General features: G+C 43.5%; 1 long non-coding RNA gene across 1 annotated transcript in view; it reads left to right on the plus strand.

Annotated features, from left to right (window-relative positions):
* LOC119499864 overlaps positions 1 to 15,178 on the plus strand; it is a 30,055-nt gene extending 14,877 nt beyond the window's left edge. Inside the window, exons 2-3 of the long non-coding RNA XR_005209463.1 lie at positions 12,453 to 12,623; positions 14,947 to 15,178. This is a non-coding gene — a long non-coding RNA (uncharacterized LOC119499864). The remainder of the gene's footprint in view (positions 1 to 12,452; positions 12,624 to 14,946) is intronic.
* Positions 15,179 to 23,841: the final 8,663 nt, after the last annotated feature.

Below are 23,841 nucleotides of genomic sequence, written 5' to 3' on the forward strand. Positions count from 1 at the left end.
ACATTTTATCAGCCATATGGTCACCTGTCATGTTCACATGACCAAGTGATCAAAGGATGCTCTTTGGTTTAATTGTTCCCCACTGTTAGGCTTCAGCCAGGAAGGACTCTCTCCATCTCTACTTCAGCAGGTGGCGTGTGTGTGTGTGTGTGTGTGTGTGTGCAAGCATGGATGTGCATAATTCTACAGTGCAGCCTGTAAATATTAGGACAGTTTTGGCTCCATATACTCCAGCATGTTTTGGATCTGGAATGAGATGATACTATGAGGTTAAAGAGTTTTTTTTAAGGCTGTTTACTTTGGATTAAAAGTGTAGGAAATGTTCATGTAGTCCCCCAAAGGCTAAAAGGGGCAACAAGTCTGTTTACCCAAGCTGAAAGTCAGCGTATTATTTTAAATTTTAAATTAAATGTACTGAAGAACCGGCGCAATGGAAAGTCGCCCTTATACTGCAGTGGTTACAAAAACAAAAAGGTTTTTCTGCCTGCCTACGCAGTCTCTTCACACATCCCAACACGTGTGTCTAGAAATACTAAAAAACCCTTTAAATTATTATAATCAGGTTGGTTTTTGCATGCCTTTGTTCGGGGATTAAACCCCACTGTGTTGTAATTCTGAGCTGAGTCTGCTGCGGTTGCTTTGCCCGGTGTGAAGTAGAGGAATAGAGGCCGGTGCCTGAAGTCAGTGCTCCATGACAGTGCTGGGTGAGTGTGGGTCAAAGGGAGGAGGGTGTCGGGGGGCATTGGATGGGGAATGGGGGCGGGGGTGGTGGGGGTTACATGGAGGCTCACTGGAGAGGGTGATGAGGAGGAGGCTTTAGTTGGAAAGGGGCTTTGAGCGGGCCGAGAGAGATTCACATTGATTGGGTTTTAATTTGGTGGAGGGCCCCCCCTTCAACCCCTACACCAAGCTGCACCCATCCCCCTCCATCCAAATCCCCCCCCGACACACCCATCGCCCTCCCCCCCTTCCTGTCCCGATGAGAGTGAGGAGTTGAGGAGTCGGGGTGGTCTGGGTGGCTGGTCAGAGCCAGCTGATAGGAGTAAACTAAACTCAGCAGGCCTGTTGTTTGTGTTTACTCTGTGTGAGTGTGTGTGTGTGTGTGTGTGTGTGTGTGTGTGTTTCCGTCAGCTGAACAGAACAACCCTTCTATTGCTTCACATGTTCCAGCACCTTTAAAGGTTCCTATAAAAACACAATCAATCACGGTCTACTTTCACAGGTGGCCTAAGCACATCACTCTTTGTGCCCTTGCTCCTCTTTTTCCCTCCTCAAAATGTTACATTACATGTACCATTATTCGTATTATTTTCCATTATTATATTACCTTTACCCGCTCTTCCTTATCTCCCTTTAGTGAAGCTGGTGGCGTGTGAAAACCTGGTGTTGAAAGAGCTCTAAACAGTATCAGGACATTTAAAGATGTAGTCTCCCCTCCAGTATTTGTTTTAGCAATCTAATCTCAACCCTAATCTCTGACAAGTTTTCTTTTTCTTCTCTTAATTTGCCAGCTCAAAGAGGACAGAGGTAGAGGTCTAGTCTTAATTAGGTTAGTTATCTGTGCGCCAAAAGGATAGAGTTCTCTCACCAGGACTGTTTCAAATTAACCTAATTGGATTTTTAGGAGAAACTCAGCAAAGAGTCCGGGTTAAATAAAGAGTGGGACATAAAGGAGGGAGTTCACGTGAACTGTGCTGCGTGAACCGAGAATAAAAGCCCTTTGGAGGGTCATGTTCAAGGTTTTCCTTTCTACTTTCTCTCAACAAACAGCAGAGAAATGCTGCAGGCTTGCTTCAAGGAGCGCTGGCCTGGCCAGGGGCACGGGAAGCCTGTGTTGGGGCCCCCAGCTCAGGCTGAGCTAACAACAGGGGAGAGAGAGGGCTGAGGCCGTGGCCACAATAAGGCACATAAATCTGAGAAAGCACACATTTAGAAAAAATAACACAAAACAAAAACAACAACATGATGCCAACATCTCCTCTCCTTCCTCATTTGGTTAGCAAACAACTAAATTGTGCATCACAGCCATTGCTGCAGCATCTAGGCCTAGTCTTTTGCCTCAAGCTCTCCATGTTCTTTTTAGCAAAACTAAAAAAAATGTAGGTCTAAGACATATACTGTAATCAATTTATCAATCATAATGCACTGTTATAGCCAACAGCATAATTCAAATTAGCTCCTTCTCGGCCAATGTTAATGCAACATTATAATTCTGCCTCTGTTAATGCATCAGTAATAAATCTTTATATAGCAATATAATGCTCGAAATAAAGCCATTACTGAGTTTTTACTGTTAATATCTCTATTGGCCTACTTAAGTTTGTTTTTGACATATTTTTCTATTTTTATTATGAGGCCAGTGGATCCAACGGCTGCAGGGGGGCACTAGTTTATCTGTTGTTCACCCTCCATTCAAATGAATGCCTTCCGGTCTTTTTGAATCCGAAAATGTATAGTAAAGTTGTGTACGCAGAAATTGTTGCACCTTTAAAAATAAATACAACCTCACATTGTGTCAGTCACGTTTACACACTGACTCTGAAACTTTCGACCGTCATTAAAGTTTTTGGAACAGGTTTGATTTTCTGTGTTTTTTCGCATCCGTCAAATGCCAAAAGAGGGTTGTTTGACCACTCAGAGCCACCGTCTGTGCAAACTTCATCACCAAAAAATGGTCTGGTCTGGTAAAGTCAAATCTAGTAAAGTGATTCACTTTACTAGAAGTCTCCCAGCCTAAAGCACTTTACGATAAAGAAATAAAAGAATACAGACTAGCGCTATCCATTGCACCCATGTAAAAAAGCTTCAGTAGGCAGAACGTTTTTGGCATCATTGGGAAAAAGAATTCCATAATAACCTTTCAGCATATTGTAATTCAAGTGTTCTGGGAGAAAACTAGACTTCTGCACCTCATCATGGCTCTGTTTCCAGGCAAATCTACCCCGTGACACACAGGTCATTTCAGAGAGAGAGCGTTCCTATTGGCTGTTCATGGGCTGGTGGGCGGTGCTTGGTATATCCTCAACAGATCTCAACATGGCTGCCGGGTCACAAACTTTCTCATTTTACAGCTACACAGTGCACCACAAGATATTTCTGAAAACATTTGAAATAGGCATTACAGTGACAGAATAATGATTGATATTTTTTCAGCGCTGCCTAGTTTGACCGTTTGAGTTCGCGATTAAAGCGTCTTGAGATAACTTCTGTTGTGATTTGACGCTATACAAAAATAAATTGATTTGATTTGATTTGATTTGATTGACAGTTGCTCATAGACGGCAACTGGACGCCAGACTCACAGCTCGGCTCTGATTGGTTGTTTTCTTGCGGTCTGTGAAATCTTGTAGATGACATTAGGAGCACCGGAGGACACAGAGGCACATTTTTTCAGATTACCTGTCTCATGCACTACTGTCAGGATATATTTTATAAATATAACTTTTTTTAAATAATATTTGGTCTATTTCTACCCACTGCAGCTTTAATTCAGTTTTGTCTCATATTGCAAAATTTTGCAACAAATATAATAATAAAATGCATCAGACTCAGTACACAAGCTTTCTGTGCACTATGTATCGGATGACGGAATAAAAATGCATACGAAAAATACGGACGGTGTGCAAAGGCCTTAAAGAGGGTAAATCTGAGAATGCTGTTTGCATGTGGAAAACTTCCATCTGCACTTCTGTAGTTTTTATGTCACTTATAGAAAATTGCATGTCCACACTGAAAAGTCAAATAACAGGAAAACCGCAAAAAATATTTTATATACAGTTGGTAATGAAAATTACACCTACATTCTGCAAAATCTGTTATGTTTCTATGTACCATGTAAATTCTGTGTTCTACAATTGCTTCTTTAATTTGAACAAGGTGGCAAACAAACAAAAACTGCATGTGAATAACCTCGCTTGGATTTATTTCCCACTCATATCAAAAGTCACAGGAATTATTAATAAGCTTTTTTTCCCCCTCTCTGATATTCGAATGTTATCAAATTAGCACTTCCTAAAGAAGCACGGGCTGCATTAAGAATCCCATGTTCCCCACCACGCCGAAGTGTGAAAATATTCCAGGGGGCAGTTTGATTATAACCAGAGCCGGAGGATGAAACTATTCCCTCGTTCAAGTATCTCAGGGTGATTTAATTAGTAAGAGGAGCAGTGAGACATGTGCCGTCCTCTACAAACCTGGTTAACATTAATCACAGGTGAAATGTATATCATGCTCGAATAGATGGACTGCAATTTGAAAGGAAGAACAGTGTAATGAATCATTATGATTTTGATTATGATAGAGGCTGTAGGAGACATTGATAAGAGTCTGAATGTTTTCTCAAAATAGCATGTGGATTCAATGTAACAATTAACAGTGAAAATAGTTACCGTGTCCCTGACTGGCTGTGTCTATTGTGTGCAGCGGTGATGTATAGATGAGTTCATCAAGCATATTGATTGCTGCAGCAGCGATGCAGAGTGTGGATTTTTAATTAGCGCATGCTCGAGTGTGTTAAAACTCCTGCGCTCTGTCTGAGTGGAACCAAGTGGAACTGAGCACGTCAGCCGAGAACACAGCTCAATGTCCCCGCAACACGGCTCGCACCGGCACCGCGGCTGCCTCCGCTCCCATTCCAAACCGTGGATTAACTCCCTGTGTTCCACCCTCTGCCTCGAAAAGTAGAGGCCGCCATTTTAGGCCTGCCTGGTCCCTCCTGCCCTTCATTTTGAACGGGCCGGGCCCGCGGTAACCCCACTGTGTGTCCGAGCAGTTGTCCTCCCCTGAAGGTCCCTCTAAGGGGAGCTCCTTCGGACCCCCACAGATACTCATTCTCAGAGCTCATTTCATGTATCACATCTCTTCATAAATATTTCACAGTTCTGTGATCAAAGCCCACCTCTGTGAGCCCCTGTTTGGCTAATTGCTTCGGCTGAAAACAGTGTGTTCTAGTGCTTTGTGTGTGCTTTACAGTAAGCTAGCGCTGCAGAAATTATATCACAAAAAAATATGTGGTTCACACTCATTCAGCTGCATTTCATAACCACTTATAAGCATGTGAAATTACATGTTCAGCTGAATAGAAGTAGCTATTTCTTTGTGTTTTCTTTGTTAAATGGAAGTTAACTTACTTAACTTATATCAGAAAGTCTTTTCAGCCACGTGTGGTGAAGTATCTTGTGTCTATACCTTATAATCGTGTATTTGGACAACGCTGGACAACAGCAGTGTGTGTTTCTGGTCCATATGCTGTCCACCTGTCTCAATAGTCCATTCGTCCAGCTGCAGATAGCAGAAGACTGCTGTCAAACCACTGCTTATTTTCCCTCTCTGAGGCCCACCCTGGTCTGCATACTGTAGGACGGCCTGGAGCTAACTAGTCCGTTCTGTCATACGAACCATCCTCGCTTTGCTACAGGAAAACGGGCCGATGCATCGTAGTGAAGACGGTGATGATCTGAAGACGCACGAGGAGGAGGATCACGGTAATCGCAGAAGTTGTTGAGTATGATGCGCTCCAAAAATATTCTTCTTCCCTCTATCTCTAATTTTTGCATGGTTCTCCCTCTTCTCTGTGTGACAGTTAGTCAGTGGTCCAGGAATGCCCTCTCTCTCACTGCTCCCATTGATTCCTCAGCCGGCAGAGCGATGAAACAGCCGGATCACCTCGCCAGGGCTTTGCTGCTTTTCATGTTCCCTAAGTGCTTGGCTCTGTTCACTAAACTCTCCAGCACTGTTTGTTTAGACTCACTCATCAATCCAGCCGGGCTTTGTAGAGAAAGAATCCCCTCCCTTTTATCAATTGCTCAGTCTTCCCTTTTTTATTTATTTTGCATATTTGGAAGTGTATGTGAAAGTCCAGATTCTTGCCAGTGTTTGTCCTGCATGCCCTTTTGGCTCTGCAACTCCTCTGCCTCCATCTTCCCACAGCTTCCTCCACTAGTGGATCTCTGTGGATTAGGCCTCAGTGTCAGTTTAACCATCCTTATCGGTGCATATTTTCATTATGCAGATTGAGGGAGGGCCGGCAGAGCATCGCACACTGGGTAGGAGAGGATGCATGCTGCTGTTGTGTACCACTCTGTTTGGCACCCTCGCGGCTCTCCACACACGCCGCCCTCCCCGCGACACACACTTCCTCGCTGCAGTCTGTCACATTTCTTTCTACCGAGGACACATGCATGATGAGATCACACGCCAGGCCCTGGGGCCGGTGTTTATTATGTATGAGTGGGTTTATCCTCTAGGTGCCTGGTGTCCAGGTTGGGGGAAACCAGAGAACCAGGGAGAGGCCCAGCGTTTGTCAGCGGCTGACCGAGGGGTGGCGGGGGTAAGGCTGGGGCATGGGGCTCCGCGGCGCGGCAGAGGCCTGGTTCGGGCCTGGTTCATGTGCTCTGTGGGCTCCCAGGCTGGTGTGCTATAGCTCTCAATCTGGCTCTGCTTCAGACAAGCCTCCCGTGGAGGTCAGCTGTGCCGACAGCGAAACAGAGCAGAGAGGGAAGAAACGTGTTGAACAGCACACCTGTCCTCGCCACCGAGCGGGGAGTACGTCCCCTGCAGCACACCTATGGATAATGTGCTAACCAGCATTTGACAATTAGCTGATCTTTCTTTTTCCTCTCTGTATTTCTGTCCTTTTTTTCTTTTGCTTGTTTTAAAACCTCTATTTTAGTCGTATAGTTTCCATTCAGTCTCGTTTTTCAGTGAGCGGAGGAGAGACAAGTTTGGAGGATATAGCGGCGGTCTAATAAAATGCCCGTCTCCATAGAGCAGACAGCTGAAGCCCTGGTTTGAGCTGGTCTTTGCTCCCCTGCTGGGTGTATTGATAAGCAGCACCGAACCCTGCGGTCAGTGTTTAATTGCATTATTTGGAGTCCTCTAGTCACCCTCCTCTCTCCTCCTTGATGGAAGGGGAGAACAAGTGTTTACTGGTATAGAGAAGAAAGGATCAAAAAGATATGCTGAGGGAGGGAGAGCACAGGCTAACACTCGGGAGCTGCGAGTATGATATTGACGGATAAGTGAAAGCTTCAAACCCATCGCGCTGGCTAATCCTGTAGCTATCGCAGTCATGTTATTACAACGGAGGGGAAGGCGGATGATCGAAGCATAACGGGGGCCTCGGCTTCATTCAGGTCCGACTTCACCGACCTCCCAGAAAATCTGTGGAAATCTATGACATCATTGTTCGGGCTGGCTTTTATCTTGTTGTGGCTTATCGTGCCCACTGTTCCAGACATTCACACATGCACACACACACATACACACACGCCTACAGAGGAGACTTCCAGCAGGGTGGATTAAAACGGCCTGCACACTTTGACAGACCTCAGTGGGCCCCAGCGTCTGTTCTGAGCTCTGATTGGGGACCTTGTCGGTTCTCCGGTGTAGGTGACACACATAAAAGCAGAGCGACACCTAAACATCATCATCTGTCGATCAGAAAAAGATCAACCACTGTTGAATCAGAGCACTAAAATCACTCCTTTCCATAATGTTAATTGTTAATGTTTAATTTACATCTATTACGGAGTAGTGCAGTGGGGCTAAAACCCCCTCCACCCCCTGAGAATCTTGTCTGTGTCCCATTGATAAACAGTGGGTGATGGGGCGAGACTGCTCCAAACACAAAAAGGGAGGTTAGAACAAGTTGCCATGCTTGAGCAGTGTTGTAAACCCCCTTTTTTCCTTCACCTCTGTACCCTTCCTCTCAGACTGATGATGTGTTTTTGTGGTGGCATCTGAAAGTCGCTTTGTCCACTCATCGTGCCCTCCCACGCCCCGGACCCTCTGTCTATACACACACACACACACACACAAATGTGCATGCACTTGCACCCACACACACAGAGGTCAGAGGAGAAGAGCATTCATTCATGTCAGCCAGCTGCACCCTCTTTCACCTGGTGACCAATCATGAATGGTCCCTGCATACAAGCATGGAACCTAAGCAAGGACCAACTAAGTATGACTCACACACACACACATATGCACAGCAATCCACTTCTCGAAAATGCCTTCGGTTATTTGCAGCAGTTGCCTACCACACCTGCTCAAATTGTCAGACTGTGCGTTTTGTGCGACGGCGTGGAAGAGTTCCTCATTATGGCGGCCATTGTGCGTGTGCTTCTTTTCGGAGGAGCTGGGGTGGAAAGCCTACTCACTGTGGCATAGAATGGAGTGGCCATCATGTTCATTGTACAGTCTCCAAACTACACTGAAGGCATAGTGTGCTCACACATGCACACATTCACACTTGCAGATGACATGAAGCATATCCCCACTTCCTGGCACCCGACATTTCAAGGATATCAGGGCTAATTACATCATCAGCAACTCAAGCCACGCGTGTTTGCATGTGTGTGTGTGTGCATACGTGCTCAGTGTGACACACGCAGATCCGTGCGTGTGAGTGTCTGTCAAGTTTTAATGAGGCTCCTCAGACAGGGCTCATTGAACCTTTGGTCCGCCACTGAACGCCTCGCAGTTCTGATGCAGGCCAGTGTGTGCGCCGTCCCCCCCAAGAGCCACACAGGGACAAACACTGCTTATCAGATGGCAGAAACAGATGCACTTGCTTTCAGATAGATCAGACACCGAAGACACAAAGTGACGAGCACCGATCCCAAATAGTCCCGAAAGCGTCGTATATGTGCGGTTTTGTTTGTGGTTTTGTCTTACTGTGCGTCGCTGTCGATCTTGGAGAGTATGTGTATGTGACCGTTATGTGTGTGCCTGGGCATGTAACTGTGTGTGTGTGAGAGAGTTGTGGGGTCAGCGAGGAGTTCAGTGTGTCAGAGGTCTCAGAGCCCCGGCTCTTTGATTCCTCTCCCTTGCGGCTCGGAGAATTTCCTCTCCAGTTTCCCAGTGCTGAGCCCACGCTGGGCAAGGAGAGCCACGCCAGGAAAATTTATGTTGATGTCAGCAATGAAAACACCACCACCCTTCTACCACGTCTCACAATATTTGTCAAACAGCAGTCCGTCCATTCTTTCCCTCGCTCCCTTCGTTCTCTTCTTTCTCCCCGAATATTTCCCCATTCTTACTGATGTACGTCTCTGAAATCTTTAAATCCGTGTTGGCGAGGGGTTTCACACTTCACATGGCTTGTTGTCTCTGCGGGGACTTTGGTAACACTGCTCTCTATTGGTCTCCTCAGGGGCCGGGCCAGTTTGGGGGTGTCTTCTAAGGTGTAATCCACACATATTTCCTTCCCTAAGGCCCTGAAAGCTAAAACAAAATCACAAAAGAATTACAAATACAGCATTATCTCTCCTCCGTTTTTTTTTTTTTCTCCATAGCTTCATGTTCCTAGAATAAAGATTTGCCTCTTAATACAGGCTCATATCTTATTCATCATTGCAGCATTAATTCATCAAGTGATAAACTGTTGTAACCAGTGCAGCACACCACAGTGGAAAATCAGATTGAGTTTGGAGCTCTAGTGTGTTTGTGTGTTTTTTTAATCTCCAAGGAAAGACCCATGCAGGGACGCCTGCAACCAGACGCCCCACTGATCTCACTGTCCGTACATTAAGTCAACCAATACTGAACATTTTCAGTTATCTTTTCCTTTCATGCATTCATATGCTGGTGCTGGTATGCTCAGGTTTCTGAGGCTTGAGACAGAAACCTTTTTATTTCAAGAATGATTATTATCTGACATTATCCTTTTGAAGGTGTCCATGTTTGCTGAATTTATGTCTTCCAGTTTGAATTTCTGTCTCTCAGTTTGTTAATACTGCAGTTTCCAAACCGCATCTAAACACATCGCACCTTTTTGGACTTTTCCGTTCACCTCATCTGCATTGCAACAGAATCGTAACTCAATGCCGACAGCAGTGAAAGCAGACATGATGTTAAATGTGATTGATCATTAATCTTAAAAAAGTTACACGTCTCTGCATTATAAGTTGAATTCCATACTGAAAGTATAACTGCATGAAATGTAGGGAAAGTCTAAAATGAAACCAAATCTATGGATTTCTTGTAAATGTGGTCATCAGTAAACTAAATGCATCGATAAACTTAATTTAGCTCGAATGTTTAGCTTCAGGGATTAGCTAAAACATACCCTAACCCTAACTTTACTCATGGGAAGGTGTATAAATAGCACAACATTACAAGGACATTCCGCGTGTCATGAGGACACATTTTAGCCATTCGTGTGTTATTTGTACGCCGCTTTTCACGTGTCATTTGTACGCCACACAACAAAACTACGGGAACATACGCAGTTAGGTTAAGGCAACAAAACCACTAAGTTAGGTTTAGGAAAAACATCATGGTTGGTCTTAAAATAAATACGTAAAATAAGTACAATACTTACAGAAACATTTCTAACATTAGTACGGAAAAACACGTCACAAACATTAATAACATAACAAAACAAAACACCGGTCTCCTGCAAGAAAGTCCTGTGTTTGTTGGACCAATCCACCTCCCCTCCAACCCACCATAAGCAGTCTCTCTCACTTTTTATTCTACATGACTAGCTCTGAGCGTAGCATATTTACGCGGATGTCTTTACATTGCAGTCAATACAGACTACATGGCGAACAAATGACATGGCAAAAGCAAGAACAACGTTCTTATCGCACGCTTTGGCCTTGCGCATTATGGTGTCATTCACACGCCTTTTCGTGCGCCGACCATACACTGTTATGCACGAGTTACGTGAGGAGAACTCCAAGGATCATATCATTTCATATTGAGACATCGTCTGTGTCTTTTATCATCTATTGCTTTCACATGATATCATTTACTCGAGAGCTCATTTTTCTACTAGCTGCTGCACGAGATCCCATACTGTTGGAAGGTTGCTGTGTTTGACCGGATTTCCATGTGGTTGAAATGCGGAAAATCATTACTGCATTTGTGCTGAATGGTTTTATTGCACCCAAGCTGATGTGGTATTCATCACGCTGTGTTCCATAGATATTTATAGTGTGTTTGGCTACACCTGGAGAGTGCAGGTCTCTGAATTGCAGCGTAAGAGGCAAATTGTTTCAGCAGGTGATTGAGTTTTATGATGATATCCAGCCACATGTTTACAGTATGTGGATTATGTTGCATAACAAAAAAAAACACACTCTTTCCATTTGTCACTTCTATTAATGTTATTGTGTACCTGGGTATGTGAGCGTGAAGGGTGTTTGTTGCTTACCGTGAGATAGTATCCTGCAGGCACTCCTCCCGCCCATGCAGAGACAGATTTGTAGACACGACACACTCCTGAATGCGTTTTGAAGACCTCCTCTCTCTGGTGTATTGTGTGTCACTTTCTCAGGAAGAAAGGTAAATCTTTTTATCTTTGCTGAACTGTCAACTTAAGCAAAATGAAGGCGGTCAAAGGTACAGCGGCCCCCCTTCTAAGCCGAGGCGTCTGGCTGCTCATGCATGAGCATACACACACACACATGAACATACAAACACACACATGGGTTGTCCAGTCCGTGTGTTTTTTTTTTTTAAAGTCCCATTGCCTGAGGGTCAGTGATAACACTCGGTGCTGATTCTTATTGGCCGAGAGATCCACAGCCTCTCATGACACAGAAAAGACAAGCAACATGTGGCGATCTCTGCATTCTTGTGTGTTTGTAAGTGTGTGTATGTATTTGTATCGCGGGTTTAAAGTATTAGTGGCAAAGCTGGATGAGAGATGAGGGATGAGATGAGTTTCTATGGGCCGTTGTGGTTGACCTTTTAGGTGTTGGCCTGTTGGTTTTTAGGTGTGCAGAACCCTCCATCTTGGAGAAAAACAGCTTAGTAGTGAAGAAGAGACAGATGAAACTGAGAGATTTGTGTTTTGGTATAGGATGTACAGGATGGATTCAGTCCAATAAGGCCGCTGCCTCGCTCCACCCCACCTCCTCTGTTCCTCATACTCACACAAACACACGTACAACAACTCTTGGTAGCCATTTACGCTGGGCCAGATTTGGACCTGGGCCATGCCCTCAGGCAGCTCCAGTCCCTTGATTCCCAGCCCCGTCCCACCGGCCCTCAACCCAGCCCCAGCCTCCCTCTACTGGGAGTCAGGCGAAATGGCTCAAGCTATTATCTGGAGCTAAATCACCAGATTGCCGTCGACTTTGCCTCTGTACTGTTTTTATTACTGATGGAATGTAGAATTAGGTGGTATGCATATTTCACGCACAAACGCTGACACAAATAGGCTCCAACCTTGTACCACCAATGATTGAATCTGTGCTTTTTCTCTGATGTATTTTGCATTTCTACATGCTTTGAATTTGAAGCTCCTCCTTTGCATGTTTCCTATCCATAATTCATGTCATCTGCAATCTTAAATGTGTAATCTGCAGCGTCTTCTTTTGTAATCTTAGAGTAGCCCCTGCACTCGTCCTGTGATATTTGCAGATTAACATATTATTGCCCCTCTGTTATTATTATTATTTTAGCCATCATGAAAGCATAAATATGTCTTTTTGCAGGAAAGCTGCTGGTTGCCGCTGGACGTAAGATACAATTTATGAAAAGTCTCCTTGATGGTAGACATGACAAGCGGGCATTCTGGTCACGTTTCCCCTTCGCCTCCTGCATGGCATCAATCCATCATCTCATTGGTTGGCATGCCTGGCTCCTGCCATCATCACCATGGCAATGTGAGTGTCCTCCCGGTAGCCATCACCATGGCAATGGGAGTGTCCCCCAGCAACCATCAGCATGGGCCGAATGTAAGCCTCTTAACCAGGATCACCATGGCAATATGTGCCTGCCGAAACGCCGGGCCGTGGTTTGTCTGTGGGTGTCGGAAAGAGGGAAAAAAATAATTATAACAGTAACTGTTTCATCCGGCATTGGTGCTGAATTTTTTTTCCTCTCTATCATGCACTCTTCCTCTGTCATCGTCTTTCTCCAGCATAGTTTTTCACATCTCACTGCATCGCCGTGGTAGTGGGAGGATGCCGTGACGTTGCCCCTGCCCTCAGTGAGGTCCGGCAGGAGGCTTAAATGGCAACTGATGGAGCCGCGGTCCATCCCATCCTGCTGCCGAATACTCCGGGGCCCTTCGTGGGAGCTCACCGGCCCCGTCTGCTTGGGACATCATCTAGTGTCGGTGTCCTGACACACAATAGTGAAAGCTGACAAAACCACAGGGGGTGAATTTAGGAGGGAGTGGGGGGGGGGCCTGGCGGAGAGAGAAGCATGCCACTGCTCTAGCAAGGACATGGACGCATGACATGCACAATGACACCCTCGTAAACAAACACCATCTCTCCCATACGCACATATTTACACAGTGCACACATACACTCGTGAAAAATGTGCTGCTACGCTTCTGTAAAGACATGAGCTCATGCACACACACACACACACACACACACACACACACACACACACACACACAGAGTTAATTGTGCATATTCATGAGCATACATACAGGGTGTTCCGTTTCGCAAGGCTGACTTTTATTGTTTCCCTGGTGTGTACAGTGTATGTGTGTGCACCAACGCACATGCGGCGCGTTTATATAAGTGTGCATGTGTGAAAGTGTGTGTGTGTGTGTGTGTGTGTGTGTGTGTGTGCGAATTTAGCTAAAGAGCCTGGTGGGTATCAAGAAGCATAGCTTTAAGGTATGATATGTTAATAAAATGTGTCAAGATGTCTGGAACCCTTTCTCTCTTTATAAACAAACTTACAGCCTGAGCGCTGCTAATTAGCAAGCCCATCTGTTCAGTTTAGCAAAGTTGTTGAGATTTACCACGGAAACTGTAAAAAGACAAGCTCACTTCGACACGGCAGATGACAAGTGTTAGAAATCCTAAAATTCAATTCCCTACAGCCCACAGTGTAGTCTCTTATTCAATTACTTGTCTATTAATATATTTATTTATTTATTTATTTGCGAATGAATGAGAAGAGTCTTTTTTTTTCTCACGTCGAAATGACCACACTGGCACACTCACCGCACCAGCAGGACCGCAGTGTTCGCTGAGGCACAGCATATGAAGATACAGTGTAACATTCCCCAAACAGCATCATCCAAAGCTGTGGCAATTTGCTGGGAGAACATTAATTGCTGTGGCTGGGGCCCAGGTTTTGCATGCTAAGCACTCTGCAGATAAGTCTGTAATATGTGTGTGTTTATGAGTGAGAGAGTTTGCTTGTGTGCTGTGTATGTGTATGTGTGTGTGTGTGCTAGTGTCGGGTGGAGGGGGGGTGCACAGGGGGTCCATCTGCTCTCTTCTGCTCCTCTGCACTGATATAAGATTACGTTAATCTGGGTACTTGTCAGGACAGGTTAGTGAAAGCAGACGACTGGGTGGGACTCATGCTAAACAGGTTGGCTAGAAAACGGCTGTTTTTGCCCTCAGACTCGGCGGTGTGGGCTTTTTGGCACAAGGCTGTGGATTGTGAGCAAACAGTTCCATAACTGCAGTGGGCTTTCTTTCACTGCAGATTTACAGACATTGTCATAACCTAAGAAAACGATGACTTTTCCACCACTTCAGGTGATTACGGGAACTTCTTTGCGCTGCTGTTTTCTGTGGACAGTCCTGTGGAAGTCAGGCCCTCGGTTTGCATCCCTGCCCTCCCCTTACATCACCTCTGTTGTGTTTACCCCCTTCTTCCCACCTCCCCACAAACATTTTTATTCAATTAAATAGCCCTCCTAAATCCCATCCTGCATCCTGTGCGCTTCTGTTTTCTCTGTAAGCACTTTAAGGCCGTAATGATTTTGTAACTTGTTATGCTAATTAGAGTGGCCCTCTCAGACCGTGTTGCGTGGAGAAGGATTTATTGCCTGTTTGCTTGGAGGGGAAGAAAAGGAAGAGAAGTTAGAGTAATTAATCCCGTTAACCAAGGATAATTGGGCAAAAAGTAGCCCCGCCACTGGCACTGACTGGGAGGAGTTGCAGTTAACCCTGTTTCCTGTGTTTTATTTCAAACTTAATGTTTCCTCTTGTTTAAACTTCCTCTCAGGATTCCTGCTAATCCGCTCGCCTGCGCCCCATTGGTGGATTGAGGCAGCATTGGGGGCCAGAGAGGAGGTGTCTGAATTCAATCAAACATCAGTAAGGATTTGCTTTCCTGCCCAGTGTGCCCAGTCAGGGTTTAGTTTGGTTAAAAAAAAAAAAAAAAAAGTTGAGTTAAACTCATTATTTAGTCCATTTAAATGTTTCTTATGTTCAGGAAATTGCATTTCATTAATTAACACACTGTGCACAATTAAATGCTCCTGTTTTATGACCTTATTAACTGTGGTTAAGCTTTGTATTCCGCCTAACTGTTTTGCATTAACATGTTTTTATAGGAACAAACATTTTCCGGTTTTTACAGTGGAATTCCCATGCACGTAGCCTTTTATGATCAGCTGCAATAACAGGCAGCGCTAACTCGTTCCATACCCACAATCCTCTCCCTCAGGAAAAACACTCATCTGTTTTTGTCAGTGCCATGCCGGGACTGTATCATTCATCCACTTTCAAGGAATTTACGGGCTTAAACAAGACCTCCTTAAAGACGTATTTGTGTTAGAAAAGAAAAAAGGAAAAATAAAGGGGGGGAAAAAACTGTTTCTGTTCTTCAAAATGGTTTGGTCAGTGTATCAAAGGGCTGCCATGTTGCTCAGGGAAGATAAGAATCTATATTCAAACATGACCTTTGATGTGATATTTCTGTCTCATTCTTTCGTCAAAGACTTTATTTCAAATGATAAAGGATTCTGTTCCTTTATTAGAAAAAAAACATTACTGGTTTATATGATTTCACTGAAAATAGTTCTCTGTATTTTTGCTTTCTCTTTGTCTTACTTTCTGACTTTTTCTGAGCTGTAAAACCAGGATTGCCATGTGAAAATGTCCCATTGACATGAAAGGCAGCAACCAATTTTGCCCGCATTAATTTGAGAATTCAACATTTCTGGGCCGCTGTTGCTAATTGCTGTTTTGATTGTTTTCAAGTTCAGTTATTAGCCACATTAGGTCAGATTAAGGACAAGCATGCCGAGACAAAGCCAGGTAATTAAGAGAGGATACGGAGGCTGGAGTCAGCCCCGTCCAGTTACACTTGACTTCATTAATACGGCTAACTTAAATCAACCGTCACAATGCTAGCAGGAAGGCTGTGTTTTTCTCAATGTGAACTTGTAGTCCTGCCTCCCAGACTTCACAATGGGCTGTTTAGCATCCCCAGTATGGCTATTGTCACTGTCAGCCATAGGATAGGAGGCAAGGGCACGGCAGAGGAGAGGCTACCAGGACAAGAAGTTAGGCGGAGAGGGACCAAGGGGAGAGCACTTGACATACTCTCTTGCCCAGCAAAACCCCTCATTAATTACACCCTAAAGATAATTATTTTCTTGATTTGTTTGCTCTCTCTGGTCACATTTCTAATCGTGCCGCCCGTATTTCTTTCTGCTCTTGTTTATCTATTTTTTGTGTTTACCCCCCCCCACTCCCTGTTTACACCATATGGTTGCAGATCAAATAATGTCAAACATTTTGCCCTTGCAAGTTTTTGCAATTTGCAGTTTCCAAATGTGAGACCTGTTGAAAGCAGGAGTGATAATGGGCATGCTCTACCCCCCGTCGCTTTTGTCCCACCATATCTCCCTTCAATTAATGCTACAGCGGGAGTTTCATGTAATAACACTTGCACTTCTGAGCTGTCCGCATGACAGAGGGAGAGGAGAGGGAGACGGGAGAGAACAGAAGGGAGGAGGCTGAGGCTGGGAAGAAAAAGAACAAGAGGGAAAGAGAAACAATTAAAACTGGGCTGGGATGCCACGGTGGGCCTGCGTTGCGTGGCCATGTGAGTGTTGCACGTCAGCTAAATGGAGCAGAGAAGGGGACGATGTGATTGGCGTTTGGTAGAGTGCATGGTAAGCTTGTCTATCATAGTTGCCGGAGCACAATCAAACTGGTGCCAGCAGGATGGAGGATGCATTGACAGCTGTAATTACCCATCGCCATGGCGATCACTTTTGGCCTGCCGTGGATGGCTGGCGGAGGCCCCTCCTCCAGTCAGCCTTTAATCAGATTGGGCTGTCAGTTGTCAGGTAGACATGGGTGGGCCTCACACTCTGTATGTGTACCGTCTTGGGTCCCTAAGTGTTTTTAATTAGGTATTTCCATCCAAACAGAAGACACTGTTAAGGCATATAAAATACAGTAAACACCGCACAGTTAAGCTGAGTATAGAGGAGCCACTAAAACGCTCGTCTACATGTCTGTTTTTACAGAACAGGAGCGTAGGTGGTGTTTTTGTACGAGTGGTCATTTATAGGACATATTATTACAGCTCGCAGGATGTCTCTTTGTGGTTATCTATAGCATCTCTTTGACTCTCCATATAATAGCAAACATTATCATTGTCTCAATGCTCCCTTGTTTGTTTTTGTGTTATAGTTATACTTTGCAGTGATATATTTAATGTGTAGTTAAAGGTATATGAGCCTAAAGGCCCTGGGTTTTTAAAAAATCCAGATGCATGAGGAAAAAACATGTTGTGATTAAGTGAAGTTAGAGTGTCTTTAGCTTCTGTACTGTGAGTATTCCCCTGTGAAATGGAATATTTGAGCGGTGTATAGTTGCAAGAGGGATTTAAATCAAATCCTTTGCATTTGGTTGGACCGCTAAAAAGTGGGCGGGCTTAGAAGTACCACCACGCACAAACCCTTTGTCGCTAAAAGCTGCATCTTACGTAAGCACACGTCATATTTTGTTTTACAGCAAGAAAAGACTATTGAATTCTGATAAATACAAAGAAATCGATTTTTTGTAATTTCTTTTATGTTGTTAAATATGTACACAATATGACCAGGGATGTAGTCTAAAAGAGTATTTTTCATTTCATCTTGACATAAAGTCACATTTAAGTTTTATCCAAAATGGGTAATGCTTCATGGTTCACTGATTCAGTTTTAAATTGATTGTTTCAACAACATTTTACATTATAGTGAAACCACGCTACAAGCAGCCCAGTCCCCAGGAAAAAATGTCGGCATTTTACGTTTCTGAAAACCACGGATAAGTTAATTTTTGCATTTGGTCGGAGCAAGCTAAACCTAACCAATAGTTTCCAAAATATCCTCCGGTTTGTATGATATCTTACGAAAAGTTATTCCTCATTTTTTCGTTTTCCTACAAATCCAAGTCCAGCAGCACGTGACGAATGTCCAGCAACATGCGCCAATTTCACTCGTTACATGCATACAGTTTTTTCAAAATAAACTTCCGTCTTCATAGGAAACAACTTGAGGAAAAGATCGTGGTTTGGGTTAAAATCACTCTCCTAATTCTGGTGTTTTTTAACCCACCCATCCACCCTGACGTCCTCCCTATATTCGACGTTTGTCGCTCTTTATAGTTTCCCCTTTCACAATTACATGGATTACATAGAAATTGATTTTGTGGGATATATACGAATTGCAGCGCATTACTTATTGTAGGTATAGCTACGAATGGTGTACGAGAACAGCCTGACCGTTTCACGTTAACCACGTGGCATTGTGCGTTTCTGCAAGTATGACACGAGGCTAATATGACATGTATTTATGAAACATATTTTTGTCTCAGAAACGTTGACATTCAACGTACCCCGTGGTTTGCAGAAACGTACAATGCCGACATTTCTTCCGGTGACTGGGTTGCTGCGAGACCGATGAAAAGCTGAATAAGTGACAAAAAGTACGAGATGCAAACTGCCAGTTCCTGTCTTGCGTTCCTACTGTATACTGACGTTGTACATGACTCACTGTCCTTTAATGTGATGCAGTGGTAGCAGCCTATAATGGTGCAGCTTAAGGTAACAGAGAACGCCAGGTACAGCCTGATAATGTCAGTGTGATAATTAGTGCAGAGAGGCTTAAACCAGCGGCCCACAGGGAGACAGCCCCTGGTGTGGAGAGATGGCACGCAGCTGGATCATACTTAATTAACTAATTGAATATCATTTTGCCAGTTAGCTGGAAATTAGCTGGGAATTAAAACATGGACAAAACACAACACTGAATGGACATTATGAAATTAATTTTGAAATAATGCCTTTTTTTCTGCAAAAGCTAATGGTCTGGTGATGAGGCTTGATTTCATTCCATTGCACATAAATGACATTTTTTCATTACTTGATGCTCATTTTTTCATCCAAGTCATACTGTAGATTTAAAGAGGTGTCAGGTGTTTTCATGTTCTTACCTGCCTTCACTCACACTTTTAGATATTTATTGACTCTTCACAGCCCCATAAGTGATTCATGGTGTAAATGCATGTGTGTGTGTGTGTGTGTGTGTGTGTACTGTACTGTATGTGTAAGTATGACTTTCATTAGTCCCATATGAGATAGCCAGAGTGAGGTTCTTGCTGTGAGGAGGGAGGAATACGGCTTAAGACGGTACAAAAATATCTCTGGATGTAATAAAAAGGAGGTCAAGCTTATCCTGGGTGACACTGGAACCCAGATTAAGTTCCACTGATTTGACAGCATTTATCTAAAATTTGACATTCTGTTCCACATATAGTAGCCTACCCTCATTTCTGAGTTTTTTTCCCCCTTTCTTGTTATAATATGTCTTATTATTTTTAAAGGCCAATTTTATTGAAGTGTTCATAATATAGTTTGATCTGTTTCTAAACCAGGGTGACCCATCTTAGGTGAAATCTTAATACATTAGGTCAGCGATTTTCAAAGTGGGGTCCGAGGACCTCCAGGGGTCCGTGGCACTCTGTCAGGGGGTCCGCGAAATAATTTGCTATAAATTATAAAATTGTTCTGTATCATTAAAAAGTACATATCTAGAGATGGGGATCATTTGCACCAATAAAACCAGCATATTGTGTCCATTACTCCCACCTACATTAGCTTTGGGCCAATAGAAACTCTTATAAGATTGTGACACACAGCAATAAGTTAATTTCTTTCAAGTTGAAGCACTTTCTGAAAGTCAGCTTTAGACTGGTAAATTTGAATGTCTGCATTTATTAGGACTATGCCAGTCTTGCTACTGTTCATTTTCTGCAAGTTTTAAAGATCATTTACTTGAAATATAGGCTATAAATGCTGTCAAGTTGAGTCCAAATGTAATTTGAATAAAATCACCCTTTGTATGAAGTATTTAGGTTAAAAAAGTTTTAGAATACAGATAGTTCCAATGGTCCAAGGGCATTAAAGCCCTTACACTCCCATGATAAGGACATGAGGTATGTTTAGTTTTTGGCTGATTAGACTTCTTCTCCAGACTGTAGGTGTTTACACACTCTGCTTGATTGACATCTCCATCTAGTTCGCTACACCTGTAAGGGCCAAAGAACTCACACTTTTATCAACTGTATTAGATAGAAAATAATACACTTTAATGTCCCCCTGCGTAACTCTGTCTATGACTCCACATTGCAATCTCAGATCCGTATAAATTATAGACATAAAACACTATAAAAGACATTCATCTTAATATTGTGTTGTGAGGTTCTGGCTCTTTAACACCTCCAAACAATAGTCAATATTGTTTTATCAGCTTGATACTGAATGACTTTTCCTATTTCCATGAGAACTGCTGTTTCTCAGTGACCCCAGCTGTAACACATTGTTAAATACAATGGATTTTCTTATTCTCATATGTGATTGGTGTTTAAAGTACTCTTTATGCAGCGCTTTCTATCTATTTGAACTCCTTGTATTGGAATTTTATAACAGTTTGTTAACAAGAAGTTAAACCTCTCTGGGGTCTAATTCAACCCAAACATAATTAACATCACTATGATATACGATATTTCATTTTCTGTGAATGGCTTTTGGCAAACAAAAATAATTTGTTCATGCATAGCCCATATAACATATAAAACATTAAATATTTGGTGTAAAAACAATGATTTATGGTTTGTATTTTGTCCCCATGAGGCAGAGGGACTGGTCACCACTTCAATATTTTCTATATAAGGTTTTAATTAGGTCAGAATAAATGAAAAGTATTTAATGGAAAGTTTAATGCATTATTTTTACACATAGCAGTGGGGTCCGCGGGACCCCAAACAACGAGGAAGTAAGGTCAATGTATGACCATAACTTTGAAATACCAACACACTACAAGTTAATTAAAATTAAATATTTATTTACAAAAATATTGAACCACTGGTAAGTAGATATTGAATAAAAAGCTAATTCTCAACTGATATATTATTATTATTATAATATTATTATATATTATTAACATTTATTTTATTGATACATAAACCACAATGATAACTGTTTTAATAAATGGAAAATTGAAGCGGTCTATAGCGTGCAACGACGTACCCTCACTGTACTGTATATTGGAGGAGAACAATGTTATACACACAGCAGATTCAGTCATCTTAATATAGGGATCAGCATGAGGCATCAGTAACCGCAGGAGGAAGCCACTCACTACTATATCCTGTTTGTTGTGCCGCCGCCACCCCAGTTGCTCTCCATGCAGTAATAAACAAATAAAGTGGGAGAAATTAATCCCTCCGGAGCCATTGTGGGCATTTCACGTCACCCGCCACCGTGCTCCCCAGCTGTTTCCGTGTGCACGCGTGTGTGTGAGAGCACATAAATTCAGGGGTGTGTGTCTATGCAGTGGCCTGCGTGTGATACAAGGCCCATACTGAGAGGAGATGAGCAGAGGACGTGTGTGTGTGTGTGTGACGAATGGCTGAGCAGGGATGCATTCACATTATCAATAAGGATAAAGATCAGTACATGTTTTAGCTCAGCTGAAGAGAGAAGAAATCCCATAAAGATATAGCTTCTTAATTTTTAATAAACGTCTACACAACACTATTTACTTTATTCATGACAATCACAAAGACCAAAGATATGCTTGCACCATTTAAAATCTCTTTATATTTTTCCCCCTCAGTGGAATAGAGACTGACAACAAAACCTATATCTGTAATTAGCTCCAGTTCCCGTATTGATTTACAGTTCAACAGCATGCTTCAAACACAACTGCTGCAAATCTGTCTTCAGTGGCAAAATAGCGACATGCGCAAACAATCGTGCGTCCACGATTTCCTTTCCAGTCAATCACCCACGTAGTCATGTCATTTCAATAAATAAAATGATCACAAAATACAAATTCATCTCAGCCACTCAAAGAGCAAATTGGCTGAAAAGGAAAACGACTTCATATGGCGCTATGTGTTTCAGCGCGGCTGTGTTCGTCCAACGGCAAGGCAGACCACAGAGGAAATTTTTCTTCCTCAGATCTTAACACACCCACACACAATAGGCGTTTAGTATGTGTGGGTCAGCACAACAAAGGGGCTTATGGCTTGTTGTTTCCTAATTAAGAATGTAAAAGGGGATTAGGCTTCAAACGGCACAGTTTTTGTAGTTTCCTTCTTCCCCCGGCAGTCGAGGTACGGGTTACCTCTAATGGCGGCATTAGCCCATTATCATTCTCTTGTGTTATTTTTTTCTGAGCACAGTTGTGGCTCTTCCTGTCCTCCTCACTGTCTACATCTCTCTCACATCCCCCTGTTTTTCATCCCCCCCCTCCTTTCCCTGGTGGCCGAAGTAGCACAAAACGTATCACTGGAACCCCCCCCCACCCCTCCACCCAACAACCCACCCACCCACCCAAACCCCCTCTTTCTGTTTCTCTGAAATAAGCAGTATTCTCTGGCCCTGTTTGATCCTTTGACTATGCAGGGGCTTCATGTCTGGCCAGTGTTTTTGGATCAGCAGGTAGTCGCAGGCAAGCTGTTAAAGGGGTCATCATTCTTCTCTCTCTCTCCGCTCCTCACACACAGATGGGGACCTGCTGAACTCTGCCAAAGGTCAGCGCTAAATTACATATTTTATGAATTCTTGCTTTAGTTCGGGGCTTTTGAGAGGGGGGGACGCAGAATAATGAAACGCTGCGAGGAAAAACAATTATCTGACATTTTCATTAATCACACCGGCGGTGTTATTTCGCCGTTTCACCTTTAGATATCTATTAAGACATTTCGGAGATGTTTCTGTAAATTTCCAGCCTCTTAACTCTTATTTCATGCTCACAAGAAATTGAATTATCTCTTTTTTCTTTTTTCTTTTCCGCCAATTCGGCTTTCCCTCCACCCTGTGTGAGTTGAAAGGGCCGTCTGAAATGTGTGATGTTTGGAGAGGAGACATTTTGGCTGCCATCCAGCTCATTGTACACCAGTCTGGACCGGGCTGCCATGGCGGCTTTGACTCGCTGTACAGCAGACAGATGACAACTGCCGGCACGCCATTCAACACCTCAGAAACAACATCTCCCCACCATGTCTGATGCATTAGGAATGGAAATCAGTGTTTCTGTTGCTTTTACTGCCCATCTCCTTTGTTGTAAAAGGATGTGCTTGTTCCCATGCATGCCGAATTGGGGCTGAAATGTCTTCCAATTTTTGTTTAATAGCTACTCCGTTGCTATATGTGCACATGAGTTGAGTTAGGTTGAGGTAATGGTTTGATGTGTTTGGATAATTCAGTAGTTGCTATCAGACTGCAGCATCTGCCATCAGGTGTCTTCTCACCAGGGATTCCGAATGGTACCGGAGACGCGAGTATATCTGCTTTCACACTGCTGAACATGACATTTGAACGTGCATGTACACACAAAAAAAAGAAAAATCGGTGCGTGCACGCACACACACAAGCGCACTCGCACACTTCACAGAGGCTGTGTGAGAGCCAGAATGCAGAGCCTGAGGGCTGTTGTGTCTCTGATGTTTGTATTGTTTACTCTGTTGTCCCAGTGCATGTAGGAGATTGTTGCGCACTTAGGCCTCACTCTAGCCTTGTATTATTTACTATGACTGGTGTGGACAGCAGGTTACAGTCCAGGAGAGCTGAAAGGCCGAGCAAAGAGAGGGGGGGAAAGATCGAAGG

This window comes from Sebastes umbrosus, chromosome 13 (genome assembly GCF_015220745.1).
Source record: "Sebastes umbrosus isolate fSebUmb1 chromosome 13, fSebUmb1.pri, whole genome shotgun sequence".
In the NCBI taxonomy this organism is placed as follows: domain Eukaryota; kingdom Metazoa; phylum Chordata; class Actinopteri; order Perciformes; family Sebastidae; genus Sebastes; species Sebastes umbrosus.